General features: G+C 48.4%; 1 long non-coding RNA gene across 1 annotated transcript in view; it reads left to right on the top strand.

Annotated features, from left to right (window-relative positions):
- The window catches only part of LOC121101293, a 381,066-nt gene that overhangs the window by 160,543 nt on the left and 204,760 nt on the right, over nt 1-15,763 (top strand). The window contains exon 3 of the long non-coding RNA XR_005833280.1: nt 8,241-8,470. This is a non-coding gene — a long non-coding RNA (uncharacterized LOC121101293). The remainder of the gene's footprint in view (nt 1-8,240; nt 8,471-15,763) is intronic.

Below are 15,763 nucleotides of genomic sequence, written 5' to 3'. Positions count from 1 at the left end.
TTTCAAATGTGATGCCATTATGTATACTTTTCTTTGACCCGAGGGTCTTGGTATTAGGTATGAGGTGAATTACTGAAAGCCATTGTCTTGGTTTCCTTACAGGAATTGCTGCACTTTGGCCTATTTATGGGAACTGTGTATTGGATTTAAGAAGATGCTAAGCTTCTATTTATGGGAACTGTGTATTGGATTTAAGAAGATGCTAAGCTTATGCTTAGATGATTATTTACAGGTGCAGTTCTCCCAAGTATGGGAATGAGAGTTCTCTGCAGTATTGTTTGGGAGCCCAGTTTAGGGGTTGCCGGTGCTCTATTCCTGTGTTGGGAGCTGGCTGGCTTGCAGTCCTGTCCTCTTCAACACGGAGTCTCACCGTGAAGGTCCCTAGGGCTGCAGTATGAGCTGGTGGCTGGAGGGGGCACCACTTAGACTGTTACAGTATTGGGAGACGGAAGATGAGGGTGTGACACAAAGCAGAACTCACAGGCATGGAGAGCTAGGAACGGATTCAGGGGATTTTTTTTTTGGCTTTGGTGATGGTGGGAGAGATGAAAGGGGATCCTCCAGGATGGATGGAGGGTGGTGGGAGCCCAGGAAGAGGCTGAGGAGGAAGGTGAGGAGCACACGTTTGGGCAGGTTGGGTTTGAGGGCCTGGATGACCTCCAGGTTCAGTTCAGGGGAGACAGCAGGGCTGCAGGTACAGCTCTGTGTCCTGAAGTCAGCAGGTGTAGACAGAAGAGATCACCGTGATCTTTAATGCTTCATTCCTGCTCCTTGTGTTCAGCTGTTCTTTTTCTATTTTAAGACCTTTCTTCTTTCCTAATGAGAGCTCAATGTTAGAAATCATTCCATAAGCACCACCTTTGCTGTGTCCCACACATTTTGACCGGTCATGTTTTCATTTTTATTCAATTAAAAATATTTCCTAATTTCCCCTGTTACCTCCTCTTTGACCTATGGATTCTTTAGAAATGTGTTGTTTAATTCAGCATTTGGGGGCATTTTTCAAATCTCTTACTGTTATTGATTTTCAGTTTAATTCCATTTGGGTCAGAGAACCTACTTTGTAGGGCTTAAATTGTTTTATATTTGTTGAGGTTTGTGATAGGACCCAGGTTGTGGCCTAGTGAATATTTTACTCTTGAAATGAGTAATTTATTCTCGAAAACATGTGTCCTTGTGTGGAGTGTCCTATAGATGTCAGTTAGGTCTCATTGGCTCAAATGTTCTTTACATTTCCTGTATCCTTCTTGACTTTCTGTCTACTTGCTCTTTCCGTTTCTCAGAGATGACTGTTGAAGTTCCTGACTGTATTTACAGCTTTGTCTCTTTCTGCCTTCAGTCCCATTAGTGGTGCAGCTTCATGTGTTGTGAGCTCTGTTAGGTGCGTGGACATTTAGCACTGTTACGTCTTCTTGGTGACTTACATCATGTCCCTCTGTATCCCAGATGTTGTCCCTTGTTCTGCAGTCTGTCTTCTCTGAAGTTAATATAGCCACTCCAGCTTTCCTTCTTTTCATTAGTGTTTATAGATTATGTCTTTTCCCATCCTTTTGCTTTTAGCATGTGTGTGTGTATAAACCCATTTAATATATATCCCATATCTACTTATAGAGATGAGATATAGATATATGTCTTTATATTTAAAATGTGTTTCTTGTAGACAGCATATATATTGGTCCTGCTTCTTTGTTCAATCTGATCATCTTTGTCTTCTAATTGATTTTTAAAAGACCATTTACATTTAGTGTAGTTATCCATAATGTTGAATTTAAAACTACCATATTTGCTTCTTGTTTCTTTTTCTCCTCTGGCTATCTTAGCACACTATTTTCTTTCTTTTTTTTTTAAATGTTTTTTTATTATATTATGTTAGTCACCATACAGTACATCCCTGGTTTCTGATGTATAGCACACTATTTTCTTAAAGGCTTTATCTCTCTTCCTTTATAAATTCTTCCAAATTCCAATCTGCTGTGTGTTTTTTTCTCCAAAGAACTTCTTCCTTTTTTTTTTTTTTTTTAAAGATTTCACTTATTTATTTGAGAGAGAGAGAGCACGATAGAAACAGCACAAGTGGGGTGGAGGGGCAGAGGGAGAGGGAGAAGCAGACTCCCTGTTGAGCAAGGAGTCTGACTTAGGGCTCCATCCCGGGACCCTGGAGTTATGACCTGAGCCGAAGGCAGGCACTTAACTGACTGAGCCACCTCAGTGCCCCCAGAGAACTTATTCTTAGCATGCTCTAGAATATGCACCATGCTCTTGTTATCAATACATTTAGTGTGGGCAGGTGTTATCTCCAATCTGAGGTGGGTCCTCAAGCCGAGAGACCATACCTTTATATCTTCTATATTCCTCCCAACATCTAGCAGAATAGTCTACAGAAGGAGCTTATTACCCAGCTGGGGTTACCCAGTCATTTGGTTTCTTCACTTACTGAAGGTGCTGAATAGTACTGGAGGGAAATCAGGCAATTGCCAGACAAGTGCATGACATCCAGCTTCACTACCTCTCTTTAGCTAAAGCCCCCAATTCCCCCTGATAATTGTGATGAAACTTTTCTCACTTTCTCAGGTTCTCAACCCTTCCTGCCCCTCCCTCTCAGTGCTCCAGGGCTGTTGCTCCATGGAGCTCCATCCACAGTCCACTTCCACCTTTGCACATTCTCCTCTTCTGATCCCAGTTGGTTGCATCACCCCAGGCTGAGCTCCAACAGAGATTTGTCTCCTGTGTCCTGGCTCGCATTCACATCCGTATCCTGCCCACACCCCAAACTCCGTGTTTCCCATTCCGACCTTTCTCTCTGACTGTTTGTCTTGGATGAAAGACTCACTTCCACGTAAGACCCAACCTCAAAGTCTTCTTCTCTCATGTGTTCCCCTCCCAACCAACTGGTCATCAAATTCTGTATCTCTCCTGACTTTCTCTTCTGCTGTGTCTCCACCACCATCGACACCTGCCTCTGGCCCTGGAATAGTGGCTTGTACCTGACTCTCTGTGCCTGTGGGACTCCTTCCTTGCCCACGCCAACTCCCCAACCTAATCTGCTGCACCGTCCATTCTGTCTGGACCTCTGGGCCCCCTGTTCAACCTTCCCTCTTACTTAGATGGTCATGCTCTGCCCCATCATTCCACACTCCTGCTTCCATCCCCTCTCTCCTGTCCTCTTCCTGTGTTAATGGAACATCATGTCAACATGTACACCACTCTGTCTCATGTTGCCCTGCATCTGCTTCCTCTGTTAGCATCGAACCTCTTTGTGGGCAGGGCCCCTCCCCCCTGTCCTTGTAACCCCAGCGCCTGTGCACATCGCTGTTCAGTAAATGCTTACACGGAGCAGGTCTTTTGTTCGGAGCCTCTCAGCTCGCCGTGTGGAGAGAGTCTCACTGGAAATGGTGATTGACCAGCTTGCATTTCTGTTTCTGCCGCAGGTAATTCAGAAGATCCCAGTTTCACCTTTTTTTTTAAAAAAGATTTTATTTATTTATTTGACAGAGATAGAGACAGCCAGCGAGAGAGGGAACACAAGCAGGGGGAGTGGGAGAGGAAGAAGCAGGCTCATAGCGGAGGAGCCTGATGTGGGGCTCGAGCCCAGAACGCCGGGATCATGCCCTGAGCCGAAGGCAGACGCTTAACCGCTGTGCCACCCAGGCACCCCAAGTTTCACCTTTTTTATTGGGTTTATTTTCCTCCCTAAAATTAGGGACACAGTTACCCCACAAAGCCCCAAAAAACCAAAACCAAACAGTGATGTCTAAAATAAGAAACAGGAAATTCACGAGGGGCCTGTGGTTGTCAGGTGGTCCTTTAGTGGGCTTACCTTTGCATTCTTTACCTTCACCTCATTCTGGAAAAGCAACGCCAACAAACGAATGGAAAGGAAGTAGGACAAGCGTTTGTTCACCGCAGAGCCACAGTGGGGTTGGGCCCACTGCGCTGTCGTGAAGCCACTTCACAGTGCTGTCCTTCCTTCTGGAAATGAATCTCAAACACAGAAGACAGTGTTTGTTTTGCCCCGTTTAATACTTATTTTCCAGTGCACTGACTCACTCTGTGGAGTCACGTCTCTTGCATTTGCCTAGCAGCTTATTTGGGGAAGAAAATAGCCTTGTCATGTCATATTAACAGCGACAGAACATTCCATCTGGCGGCCGCTCAGCCCTGCTGCTGTGCTGACCCATGTGCAGAAAATCAGTGCCGGCTCCCCAAAGTGCTCTTGATTTCTTGATTTGGCCATTTGTCAGGTTTGCATCATTTGTGCCCCCGGGAGACACTCTCTGAGGAAAGAAGAGCCTTTAAAGGAATAGACAGTTTATCTGTTGTGGGAAAACATGAGTAGCTGCGCGGCCAGACACGGGAGTGAAGTGGAGAGCTTCAGTCTCTCCTGTGAGGACCGCTCCTCCTGAGAGGCGACGGGACCCGGTGTGCTGTCAGCTGTCTTGGGTTCAGCAGAGATGCCGGCTGAGGACCGGGAAGCAGTGCCAGGAGACTGGCCTCATCCTGCTTCTCTAGAGAGATTGACATGGGGATGACAACCTTCAGCCCATTTGAATATTTAGATTGGAGCATTTGTGAAAAAATATTAACTCTGGCGTATGTGACTTTTCTGACCTCTTTTTAAGTGAATAATGTAGAAAAAGAGACACAATGTCTGGTTCGGCAGCAGGTGTTGTACATGAATTATCCGAGGTCAGGCAGTGGTCGTGATGACCCTTCGTGCATGGCAAGTCTGTGAACAGGTCACTGTTCTCCATCCACGTGTGTGTGCGTGTATGCGTGTGTGTGAGCATGGGTGCACGGGGAGGGACCAGCGGCCCACTGAGTAGGACTGACTGTCTTCTGAACTTGATGCTCTCTGGGCTCTCGGCGGCACAGAGCTGACTTTGCTGACCTGTGGTGAAGCCAAAGAATCCAGTGTGAATTTGCTCACACAATCTATGGGCCTTGTCAGCTTTGGTTTGTGCTGCCCACAAGAGACCAGTAAATGGAGAGCCAGGCTCAGCTGCTGTGGAATCTGGGGTAGCTTTTCATCAGGTTGACATGCCAATGTGCATAAAATCCTTGAGACGTGTATGGCTGAGGGGCCTGGAGTTTCTTCTGGAAGCAGTAACTGTTGGGGTCCATCCCCTCTCTGTGGGGTGGTCACCGAGATGCCTGGGCCTCGCCACGAGCAGCTGTCACCCAGGGAACTGGCGAGGCTCTTCTGTCCTCTGGCCTCAGTTGGGGAAGCGAGGGGAACCAGCAGCTGGTATGATGGCTCTGAAGGGCCAGGTCCTAGTGGGACAGTGCCAGAGCCTTCTCTAGCTGTTTCCAAGCACGAAGCAGCCTCCCCAAGGAGACAGTGACCTAAATGGGGAGAATTAAGCTGAATTGAATGACTCATTAAATGTCTTAGTCACGAAAGCAAAGAAGAGAGGGGAGAGCCAGGCGTGTTCAGCGAGGGGGACACAGAGGGAGGCAGAGCTGAAGACACCCCTTTCTGGCAGCCAGGCCTGCTTCCTACCCTGCCCTGTGTGTGTTTTATGACAGCTCAGGTTTGTTGAATGAGATGAACAAATGAGGTGGTGGCCACCAGGTGACAGGCGAGGAATGCACACACTTGGTTTGGCCTCCATTATCTTCCTGTCCTTAGGTGACGTTCCTGCAGGTGTAGCGTATGTCCATGCATAGGCCCCGGACCCAAACACTCCTTTTATATTTTCTTTTTACCATCAGCATACCAAAATTCTTGGGCATTGATGACATCTCATACTATACAAAATGGAGGGCTGACCAGAGTTAAAATTTGCAGACATCCAGGTGAAGTCAATGCTAAAAAAGGAAGGCCTGCTGCAGTCCCATCCCTGAACGGCAGTGGCCACCCCTGTTCGCTCATCGCAGTGCCTCGCACATCCCTGGCCCCATGGGATTTCCAGTAAAGACAACCAGGATTCCTTGGAAGGCCGCTGACTTTATTTCAGTCTTGAAGCAGGAAAAGATCAGGGTGGCTTTGGAACACGCTCTTGTACCAGAGAGAGTTTCCTCTCCTGAGTGGCAGGAGCAGAGCTGGCAGGACGGAGGGTCAGTTAGCAGGAACATCGCTGGCCCCGGTGCGGAAAGGCGAAGTCGGAAGGAGAATGTTTGTGGCTAATGGAGACACGTGGAACCTGCGACAGGCTGCGAGCTCGTCATGATGGTCAAGAGGAAAGTTAACACACAGGATGCAAAAGTAGTTCTCAAAGCAGACGAGAGTAAATAGTGTAGTTAGTAAGGTGTTTAGTGTCTTCTTGTACTTACCTTCCCGTCGCTGAAGGATGGAGATGTGCTTGCTCTTGAAAAAGCAGGAAAGAAGTTTTGTAGGAACGTGTGAGAGAGTCCAGCAGTCCTGGGTCAGGTAGGGACCTTCTGGAGAATGAGAAGGACCAGTCCACAGAGGAGGCCGTATGTCCTCATGAGGAGGAAATGAGAGGGGATGTTGAACATCGGATGACCTCAGGTGGTCACACACAGCCACCATATGAGGAGAGAGTCATGCTGTTTCAGGAATACAAACGATCCCACTTGTTTCGAAGAGAGAGCCAACCACCTGGATTTAATCCCTTCCTTCTAGACCAAAGTTCTTCAAAGTGTTTTGACCTGACCCATAGCAAACAACACATTTTACATCAGACTCTGGAGAGTGCACGCACGCCCACACTTAATAGAATAGCAGCTATATAGGACCTACACTACACAATAGATACATGCATTTAGTTTCCTACCTATCTGGAAGGGCAAGTCCCAAGGAGCGCCACTTGCCCTTCTGTGCAGGAGACCACTGCATGCATTGGGCACCCTCACTGCCTGAGCAGCCAAGGAGAGTCCTTCCAGGAGAGAAAAGTTGATGTAAATAGTTGAGTCATGGGGCCACCTCCAGGCCCAGAGCCAGCCTGCTGGGGACCAGCAGAATCAGGGCCTTGGGTGTTTCTTGGGGGCAGCATGGGAGACCAGGCCTGGGAATTACTAGCATTTGTTCTTTGAAGGCCACCATGCAGGACAAGTCTTGCCAGCCAGTTTCCTTTTGAACTAGAGAAGTCTTATAGGGAAATGTAGCTACCTTGGAGCATGGACAGCTCCTCGGCGGTGGATGGGATCAAAGAAGGGAGAATGCCACTCTCATCTTCGAGAGAAATTCTGACTTTAGCAGGAGATCTCAAATATAAGGGTTATCATTTTGTTTTAAATTGAAGGTCGTGTCTCCTCCTTGTTAATTGAGCATTTACTCTGTGCCTGGCTCTGTGCTAAATACTTTAATACTCTGCAGAGACCCTGCAGTGGGGACTTGTCCCTCTCTGCCAGCAGAGGTGGCTGAGGCCGGCTCAGCCAAGGACACACCCATAATTATTGGTGGGGTCTGGATCTGCATCCAAAGCTCTAACTGCAGACAAATTATTTTCTCATCACGGCTTCTGTGTTGAATCTTTATATGTTTCGTAAGCGGCTTGGAGGGGGAAAAGCACATTTCATTCTAAAGGAATAATTGCTTGATTATTTTGTGCTGTTTAATATTTATAAATACTTTCCAATCTAAAAATGTAACTTTTAGTGAAATAATTAAATGACCCTATGTAGTTAAGGCTCAATTGACCTTTCCCTTCTAAATCATGGCAGACACAATAACAGCTGTTTCAAAATACTTCTGCTCTTGGCCCCAGAGTCAGTACACATGTCATCCTAAATCATTATGGTTCCACCTCTGTATCTGGACCTGTCAGAGATCATAAATGATCAGTTTGTGAATTCTGAAATTCATAAACATAGAATAGTTACACAGTAATATTGAAATAAGTACTTAATAAGGAAATAACCATTATTCCCCCCTTATTATTGTTCTAGCTGTTAGCTCCTCTCTGGTTTAGGAAACGTGATTAAGTCTTGGTTATTGTTCTGGGGGGACAATGGAATCACCCATGACCCTGAGCCTCATTAAAGCCATTCTTTCAAGTTCCTCCACCCAATTTTTATGGCAGGTGTGGAGGGGTAATCGATTTTGTTGGTTTTGCATTTCACCTTTTTCTCCTGCTTTCTTCCTTCTGTCCCTGCTAACAAGCAGTGACATGGACAAAGAAGGAGAAGACAGAATTGCAGAGCATGGAAAATCCAGCTTGTAAAATCCTTGTCTGGAGACTGCTGCTAGTTAATTTGGTCTAAATTTCGATGTTATAAATAGAGTCAACAAGCTAAGTCCCACTGCCTTTTGAAAGGTGATCCGTCTCTCTCTCCAGGCTTCTCCAATCCATTGGGCAGAAATGCTTTGAAGCTCTTTCCTTAAGACTGAGCTGCCACAAAATGCCTGTCCTCAGCTGGTCCAGAACCCTTGGCATCATTGGGTTCCTCTTGGTGAATCACCCAGAGATTTGGCCTTGGCATGCCCCTTCTGGAAGGATCATGGTGCGTCTCTCTTTTCACCTGCTGGGTCTTCTTCAATGCAAACAGAACACAAAGAACCTTAAAGGTAACTGTTTCATTGTATTTGCTTTGAAATTCCTACTTTGGTGAATAGAAATTGGATGTTGGAGGTGACCCCCCATCCACTCCTGTTTGGGCTGAAGCCCCCTTTGGAGGTCATTCATAATGGGGGGCTGTCAATATTATGTTCAGCTGGGGCTTCCCCTCTCCCCATGTCTTCTGTAGTCATGAGATGGAATATTCTATACACTCTGGATACATTTTTCTGCTATCGATACTTTCACTGTGGGCTAATTGGAGGTAGGGTCCCCATTCTGTGAATGGGATCTCCATCTAGGTTAACTTTTTTTTTTTTTTTTGATGATTGACATGTTCCTGAGGTTTTTTTTTGTCATCAAGAGTTTCACTAAATGTCACAGAAAATGCTTTTCTGAAACTCTGAAGATGGGGATTCTAATGGGAATGTAGGATGTTCTCATAACCTCGTGTTGTCAGAAGGGAGGGTCCTAAGGGACGTGGTATTGGCATTCCCACGGAAACTCGGGGAACATGGCCCACATTCAGTTTCTAATGATGCCTGGTGTCCTCAGCAGGCATTTAGGGACACGTTCTTAGTCCGGGGTCGTGGTGGGGTCACGTCCACATGTCATGCTGCAGCAGATGGCATGGCCCATAGTCTGCAGCTCTCCTCGGCGGGCCAGGTGGGCAGGGCTGTGCTGACCTCAGGCTGGGTTAGCCAGCTGGCATTCCAGATCTCAAGGGAAAAAGCAACTGACTGAGATAACACAGCCAGGCTGTGGACAAATGTGTGCTCGAGTTTACTGACCAGTGAACGAGAATCACACAAATCTCATGTTCATGGGCTTTGTGTTCATACATCGCTTTTTCCCTCCATTGAGAGAGGTTGGTCCCCCACCAGGCCGATGCCGCTGTGCCTGCTCCTTTCCTGCTGCGGTTCCCACCTGGTTCTTCTGGATCCCAGGTCCTCTGTGCTCTTCTCAGTGTTCCTCCTGGGCTATCTGGTCTCAGTTCCTCCATTGCCTCATGGGGCTGATTTCAGCTTCTGTTATTGGCCCTTCTTGGAGCATTCGGGGTGCTGTAACAGATGACCACAGACTGCTTGGCTCATAAGCACTCGCCCTTCTTTCTTACGGTTCTGGAGGCTGGGAGCGTGAGAGTCTGGCTCTGGCCGGTACTTTCTCCTGGGTTGCAGATGGCCATCTTCTGGCCTTGTCCTGACATGGTGGGAGGGATGAGGGGGTCCTCTGAGATCCCCTCTTCCAAGGGCACTAGCCCCATTCACCAGGGCTCTGCTCTCATGACCTAATTACCTGCCAGAGGCCCCACCTCCAAACTGTCCTGTTGAGGTTAGGCTTCAACACCGCACTTCGGGGGGACACAAACCTTCATCCACATCACCCCTAACTGCTTGTCGTGCCTTCTGTTGCTAGGATCCTTACTCTTATCTTGAGTTCTCTCTTTCTGCATTCTGTCACATGCCCAAAGGCAAAAATGGTGTGCCAGCCCAGGTTGGCTGCTGGGGAGGAAGCCACGTCCCTCCTCCAAGGGGAGGGGCTGCATGTCAGCTCCTGGGAGGGAGGGGGCTTTGTCTCTTCCATGGGGAGCCTTTGGAGGCTGGCTTTGCCAGGACACCGACCAGATGGTTCTCCTCCACAGTGGAATTAGAGAGAGTGCTCAGCACAGGCCGGCTCCAGGGCACCGCAGGCTCAGCCAGTGAAAACTGCATAAACCACGGTGTTTGTGCAAACAGGCAATTTGGGCGATGGGGGCCCTCCCCAGACCCAATGCCCAGAGACCAGAGGACAGCCTGCTCTGTCACTCAGCCCCTTCCTGCACTGGGACATTTGCTGTTTCCTGTGGAGCTTCATCTCCTTTGAAAACAGCTTCTTTAAAAAAAAAAAAAAAGAAGAAGTGTGGCCAGCATCTTTCTCTGTCTACAGATTGATGGTTGGCTCTAAACTGTCCCCAGCAACTATCTCGATTTCTAATCAATAAGCATGCAACTGAGCCAGAAATACCAGATATCTGAACGGGGCATGAGATTCCAGTGTAGATCCTGAAATTTTATTCAAAAGCACCGGTAAAGCTATAGAGCATTCAAAGTCAAATTTAATCCCTTGCCCTTAGGATCAATACAATTATAGTGAGACGATGGATATCGATGATCCCTTTTAGTGTTTGCGAGTTCTCAGAGTTGAAAACATCGAGGTGTTGGACGCGGTTGGGACTGTGCCCAGACAAGCCTCTAGCAGCCCGTAACCCGGGGCTGGGAGTGCATTAGACCCTTCTTCCCTCGTAAGAGAAACTGGCCCCAGTCAGCAATGTTTAATTGAGAGAAAAACAATAAAACTGAATAATGCAATTGATTTGGCACAGACTTAGGGTTGTTACAAAACCGCGGTGGCGGTTTTAAGGAGAACCCAAATTTCAAATACATACTGACTTTCCTCATTTCAGACCCTGTCGCACTGACTGCTTTTCCCTGAAGCGATAATCTGAGAGAATCCATCTCAAAGTCAAAGACAGCGGCATGGGGCCTGTTCCTGCCACCCTCAGGCTTGCGTCCAGGCTTCCAGCCAGGCCCTTAGGGACCCCCGGCCCTAGCGCTGCCTACGCGGCGGGGTTTGGCAGCAAGGTGTGAGACTGGAGCTACGTTTTGGAGACGTCTTCTAGGGCTGACCTCCTGCTACCTCTGATGTGGCGGCCGAATTTGGGAGGGGGTGTCGTCTTAGCCCCAGGGGCTCCCGCGAATCAGCTGCTGTGAGTGAACCACCTCCGTGGGGACGGGGCTGGGGTCTGAGGGCGCCCTGGGGCTCCCGCTCTGGAGCCGCAGGGAATGCAGTCCGGGACACGCGGGCCCGATCCTCCAGTGTCCGGGCTCCAGCCCCCCCCCCCCATTTCCAGAGGCGATTTCACGCCGGGACTCCTGTTTCCCCTGGAACACTACTTCCATTTAACGTCACTGGGGCCTGGGCAGGGGTGGGGGATGATGGGGTTTTAACATCGGAGAGTGACTGTGCATTCTCCTCTACTGGCACATCTAGTTGTTACGGGAGGACCCCGGGTGCTGTGTCCCCGTGGGACACTGGAAGCACCGGTGGGGGTAGCATCTCGGCGGAGGATGGTTAGCGGAGACTTCTCTGTGTGGGGAGGGTGTGGAGGAGGCGGGGGAGGGCTGGGTATGTGTGACCCCGACCGCGGGTTTCTCACAGCTACTTGAGGAGCGCCTGTGACTGTCTGAGCTGCTAGCCATCTGCGTCCTAAAACCCTCCTCTCCTTGTGGTTCCTGATGTGAACTACAGTAAGACCGCTCCTTAAAATTTTAATTGCTTGAGAATAATTGGGGGGGAGCAGAATTATATCAGAAAACCCATTAAGTACATAAAAGATGAATTTTCATTATGACTGCTAGTTAGTCAATATTGTCTTTTATATCAGCCTGAGCAATAATATGAGTAATGGGAACTATTTAACTTATTTTGGTTTAATTTTAACACTTTAATTATGGCAATACTTTGCATTTTTATTAGCATTGTAAGGGGATTGAAGAAAATAATGTTTGGTGGTTGATTTATTGAAACCGTTTCTACTGGATCACTGGATGTGGACGTCAACTGCTGGGCACAGGTGCACAGGTGGGAGGTGACAGGGCCCAGTGGGAGGGGTGAGCTGCCTGGGATGCTGACTTAGTGCAGGAGAATCTCTGATGGGCAGTGGTGTCCTGATGAAGGAGGAGCCTGTTTAGTCTGTTCACTCGTTCCCCCTCCCTCCTCCCTCCCTCCTCCCTTCCTTCTTTCCTTCCATGAATATCTACTAAGTCTGATGTATTCTTTGGTTTGGTGATACTCATTTTTTAAAATTTTATTTTATAGTAAGAATTATACATGTTTGGGGTGTCTACCATGATGATTTGATATACACATATGTAGTGAAAAGATTACTGCAGTCGAGGTAATTAACATATCACCTCCTCACATAGCTACAGTCCTGTGAGTCTGCTCTCTCGGCAGATTTCTAGCGTTCAATACCGTATCATTAGCTGTCCTCATCGCGGCGAGCTTCAGATCCCTAGACTTGCTCATCCCACATAATTGCCTCTTCGTACCCTTTGAACGTTTCCCCACCTCCCTGCTCCTGTCACCACTGTTCCACCCTCTGCTTCTGTGAATTTGACGTGTTTAAATTCTACATGTAAGTGGGATCATGCTGTTTGTTTTTTCTTTTCTGTGTCTGGCTTATTTCACTTAGCCTAGTGTCCTCCAGGTTCATCCAAGTTTGTTGCAAATGGCGGGATCTCTGTTTCTCGTGGCTGAGTGATCGTACATTGTATAGACACACCACGTCCTCTGCCCGGTCTTCATCGGAGGACACGTAGCTTGCTTCCCTGCTTTGGTTATTGTGAGTAATGCTGCAGTCAGTGTGGGAGTGCAGCAATCTCTTCGAGGCGCTCATGTCCTTTCCTTTGGTGTATTTCCAAATCCCAGAGAAGGATTTCTGGACCCTATGGTAGTTCTGTTCTTGCTTTCTCAAGGAGCTTCTGTGCTGTTTGCCATGTGTTGCTTCTTTAAGTGCCGGCCGTGGTTGGGCGTGAGCAGTCTTTGTGCGCATGGCTTAGAATCTCTCGTGGACTGCAGCCTCCTTCCAGCTCCGGAGCGTGGCCGTGGAGAGGATGCATTCCTGATCTGGTTCAGACAAGAATCTGGGATGTCTGACCCCCAATGAGCAAATGTGAAGGCGCTCCTGGGGGAGGGACACAGGAAACCACCCACGCCCACATGCTCTCATGGCTGGTTTTGCTGCTGATTATGGCTCTTTGGTTCTATCACCACCTCGAAATCTCATTCAGAAAATCTCTATTTAAGTGAAGACGTTAGTGTTGTCCAATGTCTCTCTTCCTGACGCCGAATTTAGAGCACAACCTTGTGCCTGTCCGTTTCCTCTGACAGTACGAGCTCGCTGCGTGTGTCCGTCATGCTTCTTCTGTGTGCTCTCATCATACTTATGATGATAATCAATCATAATTATGCTCATTATCATGAGAATAAATCCACGTGGACTTAACCTGACATGGCAAAAAGAGTGGGGTTTGGCCCTGGAGTGGCCTTGGCTTCAGCTCTGGCCGTGGTGTCTACCCGCTGTGTGACCCGGAAAGTCACTGATCCGCTTTGAGCCTCAGAATCTTCATCCATGGAGTGTGTCGAGAATTGGCTCATGGAGGGTGTGGATGGTTAGCCAGTAGCTGGTGCAGGGCCCTCTCTGCTCACAGAGAGAATGCTCTCTGGATGGCAGCGGGGAGACGCTACCTGTCACATCTCTGATTGAACATCTCAGCCCACAGTGAGGTCCCTGACACCTGTCTGAGTTCTTGACTTCCCATAGGGCTGAGTAGGGAGAAAGCGTCGCACTCATGTCTGACTGGTGGTAGAAGAAAATCACAGAATCATTTTATGTTTGTGGAGTGGGAAGCCAGGCAGGAAAAGTGACTCCCCCAGGTGACCTCGTTACTGGGCAGGCACTCCCAAGTCTCTGACTCTGGGTCTAGCCTATTTCTACCTGGCTCCCTGGTCTGGTGTAGAAAAATACTTTCTGTTCCATAAGTGGAACACTTATGTTCCATAAGTTCCATGAGTGAAACCATATGATAATTGTCTTTCTCTTCTTGACTTATTTCACTTAGCATTATCTCCTCCAGTCCCATCCATGTTGCAGCAAATGTTGAGAAATCGTTCTTTTTAATGGCTGAGTAATATTCCATTGTATATATGGACCACATCTTCTTAATCCAGTCATCTGTTGAAGGGCATCTCAGCTCCTTCCACGATTTAGCTATTGTGGACAATGCTGCTATGAACATTGGGGTGCATATGGCCCTTCTCTTCACTATGTCTGGATTTTTGGGGTAAATACCCAATAGTGCAATTGCTGGATCATAGAGTAGCTCAATTTTTAACTTTTTAAGGGACCTCCCCACTGTTTTCCAAAGTGGCTGTACCAACTTGCATTCCCACCAACAATGTAGGAGCAGGAAGATTGGTAGGAGAAGAAGGGGAAGAAGAAAGGGGGGGTAATCAGAAGGGGGAATGACCCATCAGAGACTATAGACTCTGGGAAACCAACTGAGGGCTTCAGAGGGGAAGGGTGGGGGAATGGGATAGGCTGGTGATGGGTAGTAAGGAGGGCACGTATTGCATGGTGCACTGGGTGTTATATGCAAGTAATGAATCATGGAACTTTACATCGAAAACTAGGGTTATACTGTATGGTGACTAATATAATAAAAATAAAAAAAAATGTAATGGAAAAAAAAGAAAAATACCTTCTGGGCCTTTTTTCCTTTCGACCTTTGTCCCAAATGCAGGATTGTCACAGACCTTTGTATGCAGTGTCCCCACATCGTCCTTATGAGGAGTGATCCCAATGGTGAGGAAGGGAGGAGCCCCAGACACATCACTGGGGATATTGTTCCTGCCTCAAGAACAACTAAACACGCTCGATAGAATCAGGCATTGGTCTTACAGAAACAGTGACTGAAGGGGAGCCTGGGTGGCTCAGTTGGTAAGCGTCCGACTCTTGATCCCAGCTCAGGCCATGATCTCAGGGTTGTGAGTTCAAGCCCCACATTGTGCTCCACGCTGGGCATGGAGCCTACTTAAAAAAAAAAAAAGTGACTGAAGTAGGAAAAAATAAAGTATTTGGGGAGAAAAGAGGAAGAGTAGTAAACCCTGGCTGAAAGCATCCTGCCAGCCCAGGCCACGGAAGGCGCGATGGTGACAATTCTGTGTCTTTGGGACCAGGGATTAATCAGCACGATCGGCCACTCTCGGGCCCCGTGGGTGCCAGGATGGCAGCCCAGTCTTCCCCATGACGCCTGCTTGGGGGGTCGCCTCGCCTCACAGCCCCGCCCGATGCTCCTGCCGTCAGACGCCGTCTGTTCCTCCTCTGGAGGATTCGCAGCAGAGCCCACAGCTGCCTTCAGTGCTGCCCCTGACACGTTAGGACCCTACGGTTTCCAGCACTGCTGAATCGGCGGGTGGCCTTGCCTGGGGGGCCGAAGGCAGTGCCAACCTTGAGGACTCTGCCTGGCTTGCACAAGGTGGGGGCGGTGCTTAGAAATGCTCCAAGCGACCACCACCGTCCGTCTCCTGCCAGGCCCGGGATCAGGTGACTGCTGGCCCCCCGTTTGCAGGAAGACAGGGCAGCCATCTGCAGGCCCCCATCCACCGGAAGACAGGCTGCCCATCTGAAGGAAGAGGGCCCCCCCATCTGCAGGCCTAGTCTGCTAGGGGACAAGCCCCCCATCTGCAGGCCCCCACCTGCA

The sequence above is a fragment of the Ursus maritimus genome, unplaced genomic scaffold (assembly GCF_017311325.1).
Source record: "Ursus maritimus isolate PB19 unplaced genomic scaffold, ASM1731132v1 scaffold_7, whole genome shotgun sequence".
In the NCBI taxonomy this organism is placed as follows: Eukaryota; Metazoa; Chordata; class Mammalia; order Carnivora; family Ursidae; genus Ursus; species Ursus maritimus.
Note: the sequence above shows the minus strand (reverse complement) of the source record. Positions and strands in the feature narration are given on the sequence as shown.